The sequence below is a fragment of the Oryctolagus cuniculus genome, chromosome 15, assembly GCF_051225735.1.
Source record: "Oryctolagus cuniculus isolate XC-2025 breed Fujian yellow rabbit chromosome 15, ASM5122573v1, whole genome shotgun sequence".
Lineage (NCBI taxonomy): Eukaryota > Metazoa > Chordata > Mammalia > Lagomorpha > Leporidae > Oryctolagus > Oryctolagus cuniculus.
Genome location: NC_142881.1, coordinates 31210682 through 31224039, shown reverse-complemented (window position 1 = coordinate 31224039; position 13358 = coordinate 31210682). Strand labels below are relative to the sequence as shown.

Sequence of the window (13358 nt, the reverse complement as noted above, 5' to 3'; positions counted from 1 at the left end):
TTACCAAAATACTTAAATACCAAATAATTTCTATATTTTGTATATTGTTTATTGTTGCAAAGAATAAACAAAAAGAGAAAACTACCCAAGTCATATTATGGCAGCAGAATCCTATTCTAAAATCAGTTAAGAATAGTATAAGAAAGCAAAAATTATAAAATAATGTCACTTATGAATATGGAAACAGAAATCTTAAAATATTAGCAAACAGAATCCAGCAATGTATTTAAACATTCTATGATATAGATGGGGTTTTTGCATAAACAGAACCATGGTTCAAGAGGAGAAACCCTGTCCAGGTATTACACTAACTTAACATATTAAAGAAGAAAAACTACATGCTCATCTTAATAGATACAGAAAAAAGTTGGTACAATTTGACATTTTTATTACTAAAATTAATGAAGCAAGTGTTTAACAGACCAAGAAGGCAAGATGTCCTTAATTTGATAAAGGCTCTCCCAAAAACCCAGAGCCAATATCATACTTGTAGAGAAAATGAAACCATTCCCTTTGTAGTCAAGAACAGACAAGGGTATTCTCTGTCATCCCCACCAATGAGCACTGCAATAAAGATCCTAATGAGTTCAAAGACACAAAATTAGGAGCAGACATTTGGTGCAGTGGTTATGTCACTGCTTGGGATGCCCACATCCCATATTGGAGTACCTAGCTCAAGTTCTGGCTAATGGTCGGGTACTTGGGTTCCTGCCACCCACGTGGGAGATATGGAATGGGCTCTAGGCTCCTGGTTTTGGCCTGGGCCAGCCCTGCATGCCGTGACCATTTGGGAATGAACCACAGATAGAAGATCTCTCTCTCTCTCAGATTTTCAATATATGAAAAATAGAAAAAAAAACAAGAGATGTTAACTATTGGACAGAATAAAAAAAATCCTAATTTTAAGCAATAAGATCGCCTGTAGAAAAGCTAAAACAAACTACAGACAAAAACTGACAACTAGTAGAAAAATTTATCATGGTTGTTACTTTAAAAATTGAACACGAGGGCTGGCGCTGCGGCTCACTAGGCTAATCCTCCGCCTTGCGGCGCCGGCACACCGGGTTCTAGTCCTGGTCGGGGCGCCGGATTCTGTCCCGGTTGCCCCTCTTCCAGGCCAGCTCTCTGCTGTGGCCAGGGAGTGCAGTGGAGGATGGCCCAAGTGCCTGGGCCCTGCACCCCATGGGAGACCAGGATAAGTACCTGGCTCCTGCCATTGGATCAGCACGGTGCGCTGGCCACAGCGCGCCGCCCGCGGCGGCCATTGGAGGGTGAACCAACGGCAAAGGAAGACCTTTCTCTCTGTCTCTCTCTCTAACTGTCCACTCTGCATGTCAAAAAAAAAAAAAAATTGAACACGATATCTATAGTTGTCTCCAAAACTAAAATAACTAATTATAAAATGTATTTAAAAGATGGCATTCACATTAGTAACAAAACTGTAAGATCCTTAGGAATAAATCTATAAATATGCAAGAACTATCAGAAGAAAATTACTAAATCAGATTGCTAAATCACATACATATACAAATATATTTCACATGGATTTAGATCTAAATATATTTTAAAAATTTTTAAGTTTTAAGAAAAACAAATGGGAGCCAGCACTGTGGCATAGCAGGTAAAGCCACCTCCTGCAGCGCTGCATCCCATAAGGGTGCCAGTTCAAGTCCTGGATGTTCCACTTCTAATCCAGCTCTCTGCTATGGCCTGGGCAAGCAGTAGAAGATGGCCCAAGTCCTTAGTCCCTTGCATTTGCATGGGAGACCTGGAAAAAGCTTCTGGCTCCTAGCTTCGGATCCGCCCAGCTCTGGCTGTTTCGGCCACTTGAGGAGTGAACCAGTGGATAGAAGACCTCTCTCTCTCTCTCTTTCTCTCTCTGCCTCTGCCTCTCTGTTATTACATAAAGTGTTATCACTCCATATTTATGTAATTTTATATAATTTATAACTGTAATTATCCATTTTAAAGCATACAAGTAATGATACAGATCATCTGCAGATTATCCTGTATGTAGAAAAACATAAAAATGTGAGTTGGAAGGATGCAATCAGAATTATATAAGTATTAATTTACCTCTGGAAAAGTAATGTGTATTTATTATGTGTATTTATGTGTATTTATTATGTTTTTTTGTTTTGTATAAAATATCATAAGCAAAAGTGAGAAAAAATTAATAGTTATAAATTATGAGTGGTGGATACATTGGTGTTTTTCATACAATTCTGCTGCTACCACTTCTGATGATTAAGAAAAATCAGTAGGACAGTTCTATGGATGAAAATTACCCTCTCACCTCAGAAAGTCAGTAGAGTATCCTTTAAACAAACTTCCAAACAAAAATTTTGAAAGATAAGAAAACAAAACAAAATCTGGGTCAAAGTGAAATTTATATTATACAAGACAAAGGCTCCACTTGTAGAGGTGGAAAGGTGAGCAGAAAACAGATGCCAAGAGTGTTAGTAACTCAGTGACTCAAGTTCACTAAATACTTGTGAGGCATTAGTGGGCTAAGAATGGACAAAGTTGGAATCTTTCTCCAATGAAAACTTGGTTGCAGCATCATTAAAACTAAGCTGTTCTGCCTGACACAGATTTTTTCTTGGCTCTGAGGCTGGTTATTTTTTGCTTATTATTTTTCTTATTTTTGAAGACAGGAAGTGCTTCTTGTGGAGCAGATAAAACTGAAGTGATGAACAAGACAGATTTGAACTGGAATGGTTCTCAGCACGAGCGTCTCACTGCAAATTTATTTTCTAAATTTTATGACAGTACAAGTGCAGGGTGCACAGATGCCTGGGGTTTCTTCATCCATTTTCCCTGTTGTGTTGGGTAGTTTTCTTACTTTAGAAATGGAAGGGACTACATGACTCTGAGGACCTTCTTGCTTATAGATTTGAAAACTGAGATCCAGAGAGTTGCAATTGTTGGTCAAGGACTGGGTCTCCTTCCAAAGCTTCCAAAAACAATTTCAAGTCTTACTTCAAAAATTAGCCCATCAGTATTAAAAAGGTACATTGTAAAAGGTACCCTTGGTACACCCTATCCTCTCATGGCCACAAGAAAGTCCTTGGCAAAGGGCTGGCAAGGGATTCCATTTGAACAGGGGAGACAATTCTTGGCATCAGCTGTGTCTCTGCATATCAGTTCCCCGCTAATGTCTCCTAAACACTTAGAACGAGGCTCCAGAGCTTGAGGAAGAACTGGCAATCAGCTTCTTCCTCTGTGAGGGATGGTGGGACAGCAGAATCCCCACAGCAGTGCTACTGTATGGTCATTTCATTGGCTGTCCCTTGGGCAATTTTTTCTCCACAATGAACCTCTCCTCCATCTATGTGGAACTTACTATGTTTGCCACATACCTTTTCATTTATACTCTCATTGAACCCCAACAATTCCCTAGGTCATTCTCTTTTATCCCAGTTTTCTGGAAGAGGAAGTTGAAATGCAAGAAGGAGCAGGCTGAATTGGCATCAAAGACCAGGGCTCATCTCTGGACACCCACCTTGAATCTGAGCTGCTGTCTCCTTATCCTGACACAGCTTTCCTCCAGGTTGTGTGAGCCTTTCAGCCCCAGAATAAACTGTATTAATGCTCCCCTGGGAATCACAAGACCACATGCAGACTAAGACGTGGAAGAGGCTGGTGAAGGGAGTGGGTAGTATTATTTCCTTCAAAGGATGCATAAGGAAAGTACTGGAGGTAGCACCATAAAACTTAGGCTACTGAATTCTCAAAGAATGTTGGTCTAGGAGAACAAATATAGTCCAGAGGTTTCCAAACCCCTGTTGCATCACTGTTGCCTAAGGATTAGTTCTCATTTATTCAATTTTAGTTCTTGAATAGCTAATAGATTCACAAGGTTCAAAAATCAAAAGGAACAAAGAATACACAGTAAAAAGTCTTCCTCCCTCCTTTATGTCTTGGTGACCTCATTTCCCTCCTTGTAGGCAACAAATGTTGTATTTCTTGTATGTCAGTGATTTTTCAGCTCATGTAAGCAGAGCATATAACCAACCTCCTCCTGCATTTTTTATACAAGTTAACATTCTATTCACATCGTTCTTGACTCTGCATTTTTATCCCAACAATGTATGTTGAAGATCACTTCATATTAGAATACTAAATGCTTCCTCTCTTTTTAATCTGCATTAACATTTCAATGATGATTTCCAGCCACCAATTTCCTACTAGTAAATCATAAAGTATTTTTCAATCTCTTGCTATTACAAACAACCTGCAATACATGACCGTGTGCAATGAATGTTTTAGTCTAAGCTCAGGCCTGTAAGATAGGAAATGGAAGGAATTTTAATGACTATTTGTTGTACCATTTTCCCAAAGTGGGTGCATGAAACATACATCCTAATGGGTGATTCTCTGGAACCTGCCAGTGTATTTTGGACTGAGAGAACCATATTGAACAAACATGAATTAATGAAGTTTCACTAATTTATTATAAAGTGGATTCATTTTTTCAGGATCAACTAATACCATGCTATTGAATTAATATTTCCTAGAATGCACTTTGGGAAAAGACAAGTCTCGTCTGCCCCAATCTCCTCTTACTTTATAACTAAGAACTCATCTAGGTTTTGGATTTTCAGCATTTAACAGCCGGTTGGGCAGTATGACTCTATAAATACTGTTTGACTTGCTTTAAACAGTCAGTGATCTGTCTAAGGAGATAAAACAAACCAAAATGAATTTATAAAGATTTAAAGTGCAATAAAGAAAAACTGGTGAGACTAAGGTAGAATCACAGGAATTTGAAAGTAAATGAAGGCCACTTAACATTTATGGATGAAGTGAGACTTAGTATGAATCAACAGATGAACAGATGCAAGGACAGAGACATGAAGGTTAGACATTCAAACATGGCTTGTTCTGGGTATAATGGAAACCAGTTTGATCGGACTTTCATGGTTCACCAATTTTTGTATGGGTTCCTCATTCAACAATAATTATTAAACACCTGCTATGTATCAGGCACCATTCTAGATACTGGGAATACTAGCAGTGATGAAGACAGACAATGCCTTTGTTCTCAGAGAATTTACATTTAAGAAGAGAGCAATAAATAAGTAAACAAACCAAGTAGTGTCTCATATTTGGGATAAGTGCAATGAAGGAGAAAAGGAGGACAAAAAGGTTACAGAGAGTGTTGGGTTGGTTGGAAAAGATTTGTTCTTTTACCAAAGGTAGCCAGCTGGCCACACAGATAAGGTGACATTGGAGCAGAATCTTGGAAGATGTTTGCATCAAGCAGATTTCTGGAGGAAGAGTATTCTAGGCAAAGGGAGAAGTAAATGCAAAGATTTAAGGTAGGAGCATAACCTTCATGTTTTGAAGAATACAAAGTAGAACAGATTAGAGGGGGGCAGTGGGTAAAGCAATGGTAGCAGGAGATAGAGCCAGCTAAGGTAGGGCCTTACAAACATCATTTTAAGGGCTTTGGTTCCTATTGTGAGTCAGAGAGAGACATTAAAAATACTTCAAGCAAAGAAATGATAGGATCATTGTAGCTGCTCATTGAAATAATTATAGATGGAAAACAAGGAGATATATTTCAAAAGTCTGAGAAAGAAATGAAAATTGCTTTAAACTTTAGTGGTAGTAATGGGAATGGTTATAAGTGTTTGGAAGTTGGATCTATTTGAAAGGTAGAGCTAATAGGATTTGACAATGAATTGCCTGATAATGGTGTAGGAGAAACAGTTTTGCACAAGGAGGTTAAAATCCCGAGTTCTTGCAACTATTTGGTCATGTGACTATGAGTCTTATTTATCCCACCTGCAAAATGGGGTCACTATCCTCTTACTTGGAGTTAGGAGGCCAATTCAAATAGTCTCTTTATGTGGGTTCAGTTGTAAGATCTGCAAATTTCGTTTAGCCTCTGCCTAAAAAAAATCAGCATTCTGTTAATTAATCTTTTTTATTGCTCACTATGGTTTCAGGAAAATATCTGTATCTTGTCTTACTACATTACAAATCCCTTGGAGGATGTAATCGTATTTCATCAATTTAATCTTCTCAAATGAGAGTAACCAACCCTCAGATAATAATTCTAAGTGAATAATAACCATATTTAGTTGGCTAATGGATTTTCAAATTCTTCATCCTCCCACTACTCCTTTTACTTTTCTTGTAGATCTTTATTGATTTTTTTTTAAGATTTATTTTTTTATTTGAGAGTCGCAAACAGAAAGGGAGAGGCAGAGATCTTCCATCTGCTGGTTTACTATCCCGATGGGTGCAATGGCCAGGGCTAGCCCAGGTGGAAGCCAGGAGCCAGAAGCTTCATCTGGGTCTCTCATGCTGCTGACAGAGGCTCAAACACTTGGGGTACCTCCCACTGCTTTCCCAGGCCATTAGTGGGGAGCTGGACCAGAAATGAGCAGCTTGGACATGAACCAGTGCCCATGTAGGATGCCAGGCAACCCAGGTACTAGCTTTACCCACTATGCCACAACATCAGCCCCCTCTTGTGTGGATCTTTAAATTTTGTGCTAAAAATAAGTCCCACAGTTTCAAAATGCAAGAAAGGGAAGAGAAAGAAGGAAATTCCAACTCAACAGTTGCTCATGGTGAATTATGTAGATTACCTAAGAGAAGCTTAGTAAAGAAGCTGAAAGTTTGGCATTGGAGTTCAACTTTAAAGAGGAAGTGAGATTTAATACAGTGGAGGAGGGAATAAATGGCACTCCAGAGAGAACAGCACTGGCATTAATTGCATCCTGTAGAAGGAGCACCACTGGCTCAGTTGGAGCACAGCATGACAAGGGTGAGAGAAGCAGAAGAGTAGAGAACAAAGCTGGATACATAAGTGGTATCTGGGGCCAGCACTGTGGGCTAAGCCTCCACCTATGGTGCAGGCATCCCATATGGCACCAGTTTGTGTCCTGGGTGCTCTTCTTCCAATCCAGCTCTCTGCTTATGGCCTGTGAGGCATTGCAAGATGGCCCCTGCACCCATGTGGGAGACCTGGAAGAAGCTCCTGGCTCCTCCTTTTGGATTGGCCCAGCTCTGGCTATTGTGGCCATTTGGGAAGTGAACCAGCTGATGGAAGACCTTTATCTCTGTCTCTCCCTCTCTTTGTAACTCTGCCTCTCAAATAAATAAATAAATCTCTTAAAAAAAAAAAAGGTAAGCAGCATCTGGATTATGATATCCCTTACAGGTTGTTCAAAAGAGTTAATCTTATCAAATGAAATGAGAAGTTATCTCTAGGATATGTTTTCTATGACAGCATGTCCTATGTCGGCCTTTTTTTCCAGTGTACTCCTAGTGTCTATTACATGCCTAGTACATAGCAGGTGTTCAATAAATTGGTGCCAAAAGAATCATTGTTTTTAAACTAGAGAGTGTTATCATCAAACGTGTACTTTGGAAGGAGAATTAATGGCAGTGTTGAGAAAGGACTGAGACATGAGCTAGACTACAGGCAAAGAGACCAGTTAGCTGCTGACTGTCAGTTTAGGTTAAACTCAATAGGCCAAGTATAGTTATTTTTATTGCAATCAACAAGAACTTTGTTGAATGGAATTTAAATAACTGGCTGTTAATAATATTTATCTATTGTAAAAAATTTAACATGCAGGGTGATTGATAAATAGTAATCAAATTAATGTAGAAAGGTATTAATTAATTCAATATTATTTAATTTCCTTTGTTGGCTGGGAGGTCAATGATAATGATACCAAAGGTCCTGCAACTGATTGATTTACTTTAGAGTATAATGTTCTCTCTGATGAATTTAAAACAACTCTTGTTCCCCTGAATGGTGGTTGGTTTACATATATTTTATTTACTAGGTGATATCAAAGTCATAAAATTAAAAAGGCAAGAAGATCGTATCAATTGAAAAGGTAAATAATGTGGAAGGATTTGTTAATAAGAAAATGGGATTTTCAGCAAGTATAGAGAATAACTATGGCCAGCGCTGTGGCTCAATAGGCTAATCCTCCGCCTCGCGGCGCCGGCACACCGGGTTCTAGTCCCGGGCGGGGTGCCAGATTCTATCCCGGTTGCCCCTCTTCCAGGCCAGCTCTCTGCTATGGCCCGGGAGTTCGGTAGAGGATGGCCCGGGTCCTTGGGCCCTGCACCTGCATGGGAGACCAGGAGAGGCACCTGGCTCCTGGCTTTGGATTAGCGCGATGCGCCGGCCGCAGCGGCCATTGTGGGGTGAACCATGGGCAAAAGGAAGACCTTTCTCTCTGTCTCTCTCACTCTCCACTCTGCCTGTCAAAAAAAAAAAAAAAAAAAAGAGAGAATTATGAAAGAGAATTCTAGATCTGAAAGGAACAAGAAAAAAAAAAAAACAGGGGGAAAAAAGGGATAGAGGGAATCAAAGAAACTAGGACTGAGACAGATACCAGAGACTCAAGTAGAACTAAATATTGGTGTTGTATACACAAAAGAGATCTCTAGGTAACTGGGAAATAGATGCTATGCTGGTGGATCCCCCAACCCCCTCCAAAAAGAAAAAAAAAAAGAAATTAGACTCAACTGTAAATACTGGAGAAATTAATGAGGCACTCTGAGCCTTCCTTCCTTATCTGTAACAGTCTAATGATATCAACCTTCCACGGTCCTTGTAAGGATTCAGTGAGATAATGCATATGAAGTACAATGTGGTTAATAAACATATGACCCACATAGCTATTAATTTCATCATGGAGAAAGCAAAGGGCTAATTCTTTAGGAACAAAGACTTGAGTAAGATTAACATGAAGTAGTAGTCAGAAAGGGGAATTTCAGCATTTGTCATTTGGGAAGCAGAGCAGAATCATAGAATCATATCCATTAGTGCTACTGGTCATAAGGCCAAGAGTCAGCCATGCAAGGAATACATATATTGACATTCAGATAGAAAAATTGTTTTAAGGCCTAGAGAAGAGGTGAGGAATGTCTATCTTGAGGGGGGGTCTGGCTCTGCCAAGACAGAACTTGAAATTCAATAAATGTACAGCAAGCTAATTTTCAGTTGATAATTTTATAACACCTGCAAGTAATATTATAAATATCCAAATGGCCCCTGGCAGAAAAAGGTTCCCTACCCCTACAAGTCTAAAGGTACACAAGCATGGGGTCCTGGCAATGAATGTTCTAGGAACATGTCACTGAACTATGTGGGTCATACACTTATTATATACAGTCTAATATATTTATTAATTAGTTTTGGAGGCTTGAGGTTAAATTGGTATAGAGGTGCTAGTCACAAAATCAACTTGACCTGAAATGCTAGTTGATGGTGAATTGACACTAGAAGGGTTGGCATTAACTGCTTTTGAGAGTCATATGAATTGTAATAATTTCCTGCTTTCTTGATTTCTCATTTTGGTTAATTAAATTACTGTTTGAAGGCAGAAAGTAATCTGTTGATTTGATTTTTAAAAAATCCTTCTAGTTTATTTTTTAAAAATAAACATTTAAAAAGTTTTTAAAAGTATACATAAATATATATATGTATATATACATATATATGTATGTATATATATTATATATATACACATATTGAGAGAGAGAGAGAGAGAGAGGGAGAGAGAGAGAATGCAAAAGAGAGAAAATATCTTTTAGCCTTCTACCCACTGGTTTATTCCACAAATGCCCAGAACAGTACAGGCTGGGCCAGACTAAAGCCAGGAGCCAGGAGCCCATCCAGGTCTCCCATGTGGGTGGTAGGAATCGGAGTGCTTGAGTCATCATCTTCTGCCCCCTGTCAGATCACCAGGAAGCTGGATAGAAAGCAGAGTAGGTGAGATTCAAATTGGCACTCTGATATGAAACACAGGCATCCCAAGCAATGGCTTAACTTGTGCCCATATGCTCCCCCTGATGTAAAACTCCTATCCTGGGCCATCTGAGGGAGGTGCATCTCCACCTAATTTGATGGAGCTGATAATTTTCCCTCAAATCCAACACCTCTTAATGTGTATACAAAAGGAAGCTTCAGCCTCGGGAGAACTGCTCACATTTAAAGGGGTAAGTTTGTTTCAGCATTCCCAGTTTTCATCTCCCGTTAACTGTCTTTCTAGTGAATGCTAAGAAAAAGAAAATTTCTCTTAGAAAAGCATGACAAATGGCCTATTTTTAGCCGTTGTTCTTTCTCTGTTATCTTCATTTTCTTATCTTTTTCCATCCCTGTTCCTCTGTTCATTTATTTTCTTCTAGTTTGCCTTGTTTACTTATATTCAATATAAACAAAATAGCTCTTAGTAAAGTGACTCATCTTGCCACCACAAAATTGTTTACAGTGGACCAAACTTGTTTCTAGTCTGCTTACAGTTGCTTAATTCACCTCTTTAGCTATAATATGAAAAAGCAACAGTAGCATCAATATTATAGTGATACTTAACAGTTGCTTTTCTTGTTTTTATGAAGAATAGAATTGTATCTAGAACTAAGATGGACTCTAAAGATGACTCAACATAAATAATTTTACAAGTAAGAAACAACTTCAGGGATAGACTTGGCCAAAGTGAGCTCAGGGGCAGGTGGAGAGCAGGATTGGCAGGTCAAATCAATAAGCCTGCTGTAGAGCCTGCAAGAAGCAAAGAGCCTGCCGTATAGTAGGTATTCACAAGTACCTATCCAATCAAGTTAGGAAATAAAGGCATAAAATTCTAGAAATCTGGGTTCTAGTAAAGACTATGCTACTAACAAAACATTAATTAATCATTACATTAAAATAAACATAACACACATTGAATTACTCAAGTTTTCTTGATTTGTTTCATCATCTACATGATAGAAAAATAATATAATGTTCACCAAAAGCATAATTCCAGTAACAATATGCCTCAAATACATGCAGCATCACAATTTTTAGAAATGAAAGAACTTAGTAGAACTTTGATCAGACTGTAGGAAAGCTTACAGTATGGTATTTGGTGCCAGTGCTGAGGCATAGTGGGTAAAGGCACCGACTGTGGTTCTGGCATTTCATAGGGGTGCTGATTTGGGTTCTGGCTGCTCCACTTCTGATCCAGCTCCCTGCGAATTTGCCTGGGAAAGCAGCAAAGACAGCCCGAGTTCTTGGGTCCCTGCACCCATGAAAGAGACCTGGAGGAAGCTCCTGGCTCTTATCTTCAAACTGGCCCAGAGCCCCCCAGCTGTTGTGGCCATTTGGGGAGTGAACAAACAGGCGGAAGACTTTTGTCTCTTTCTTGGTCTCTCTTGCTCAAAAGCAATCTTTAATTATCATAGCTTCACTTTCCATACAAATAAACCTGATTCAGATGCAACCGTATTCCATTTACAATAGCCTGTGTTTAGTATTAGGCTGAAATTGCCTTTTTTTTTTAATCATAGTTGTACACTAGCATTTTACATGGTTCTACCTGGTATTTAAATATATTATCTCCCTTTTTGTGGAGAATAAGATTTCTGCCAGTGCACTCCTAGTGAAGTTATTTTCTTCCTAGAACACAGAGTGTGACCACAGGGACTGATTAAGGATAGTTTATGACCTACTAACAAGAAGAGCATTGAGCCCCTGTGGGATTGCTGGCTTCACTAGGACATGCAGCTGCTTTACCAGACATGCGTATCTAATATGTCTTGCTAAACATGTTTCAGAGAAACCTTAGAGTGATATGAACATGCACATGTGCTGTACAATAGGCTGCCGTAATCCTTATCAATACAGAAAACATGCTGGGTTAGTCTGGTGGCATGTTTTGGAAGAAGAGTTCCCGTGTCCTGTCTCTCCTTTTGGTTGTGAACCCCAACACCTTTTCTCTTTTAATTATTCTGTGAGGTAGATAATATTACCCCAATTTACAGATGAAGACATCAGAACTCAGAAATATTAAATTGATTTGCTTGAGACCCTAGAGCTGATGACTGGGTTATGGATACAAAACTCAGTTCTCTGGATTCATTTCTTGCATATCACACAATGTTACATAAATCAGAAAGATGGCAAGAAAAAGAAATCAAAGGGATCCAAATTTGAAAGAAGAAAATAAAATCACCTCTGTTTACAGATGATATGAATCTATATGTAGAGGAACCAAAAGACACCACTATTAGACTATTGGAACTCATAAAAGAGTTTGGTAAAGTTGCAGGATATAAAATTAACATACAAAAAACAATAGCCTCTGTATACACAAACAATGCCATGGCTGAGAAAAAACTTGCAAGATCAGTCCCATTCACAATAGCTACAAAAAATTCAAACAGCTTGTAATAAGTTTAACAAATGAGGTAGAATATCTCTATGATGAAAATTACAAAACATTAAAGAAAGCAATAGAAGAAGACACACATAAAAATCGAAAAATCTTCCATGTTCATGGATTGGAATAATTAATAGCATCAAAACGTCCATATAACAAAAAAACAATTTGCAGACTCAATGCGATCCCAATCAATATATCAATGCATTCTTCTCACACCTGGAAAAATGTTGCTAAAATTAATATGGAAATAAAAGAGACCCCAAATAATTAAATCAATCTTAACAAAAAACAAAGCCAGAACCTTAACAATTCTAGGTTTCAAGACATACTACAGGACAGTTACAATCAAAACAGCTCAATACTGGTACAAAAATAGACATGTAGACCAATGGAACAGATAGAATCCCCAGCAATCAATCCACACATCTACAACCAACTAATCTTTGACAAACTAGCTAAAATCAATCCCTGAAGAAAGGACAGTGTCTTCAATAAATGGCGCTGGGGAAATTTGATCTCCACATGCAGAAGTATGAAACAAGACCCTTACCTTGTACCATATACAAAAATCCACTCAAAATGGATAAAGGATCTAATTTTATGACCTGATACTATCAAATTACTAGAGAAGAACAATGGGGGAACTCTTAAAACACTGGTATAGGTACAGACTTCTTGGAAAAGACTCCAGAATCACAGGCAATCAAAGCAAAAATAGACAAAAGGGATTACATCAAGCCAAAAAGCTTCTGCACTGCAAAGGAAACACTTAATGTGAAGAGGCAACTGACAGAATGGGAGAAAATATTTACAATTATGCAATTGATAAAGGATTGATATACAGAATCTATAAAGAGCTCAAGAAACTCAACAACAACAAAACAAACAATCTGGTTAAGAAATGGGCAAAGGACTTGAACAGGCATTTTTTGAAAGAGGAAATTCAAATGGTCAACACACATATGAAAAATGCTCAGGCTCACTAGCCATCAGGGAACTGCAAATAAAAACTACGATGAGGTTTCACCTCACCCTAATTAGAATGTTTCTAATACAGAAATGAAGAAACAATAAATGCTTGAGAGGATGTGGGGAGAAAGATTCCCTAATCCACTGTTGGTGGGAATGCAAACTGATACAGTCATTGTGGAAGATAATATGGAGATTCCT

At 38.5% G+C, this 13358-nt stretch overlaps 1 protein-coding gene across 9 annotated transcripts in view; it reads right to left on the bottom strand.

The window, feature by feature from the left end:
- The window catches only part of HPSE2 (heparanase 2 (inactive)), a 716512-nt gene that overhangs the window by 186710 nt on the left and 516444 nt on the right, over positions 1-13358 (bottom strand). The window lies entirely within an intron of this gene.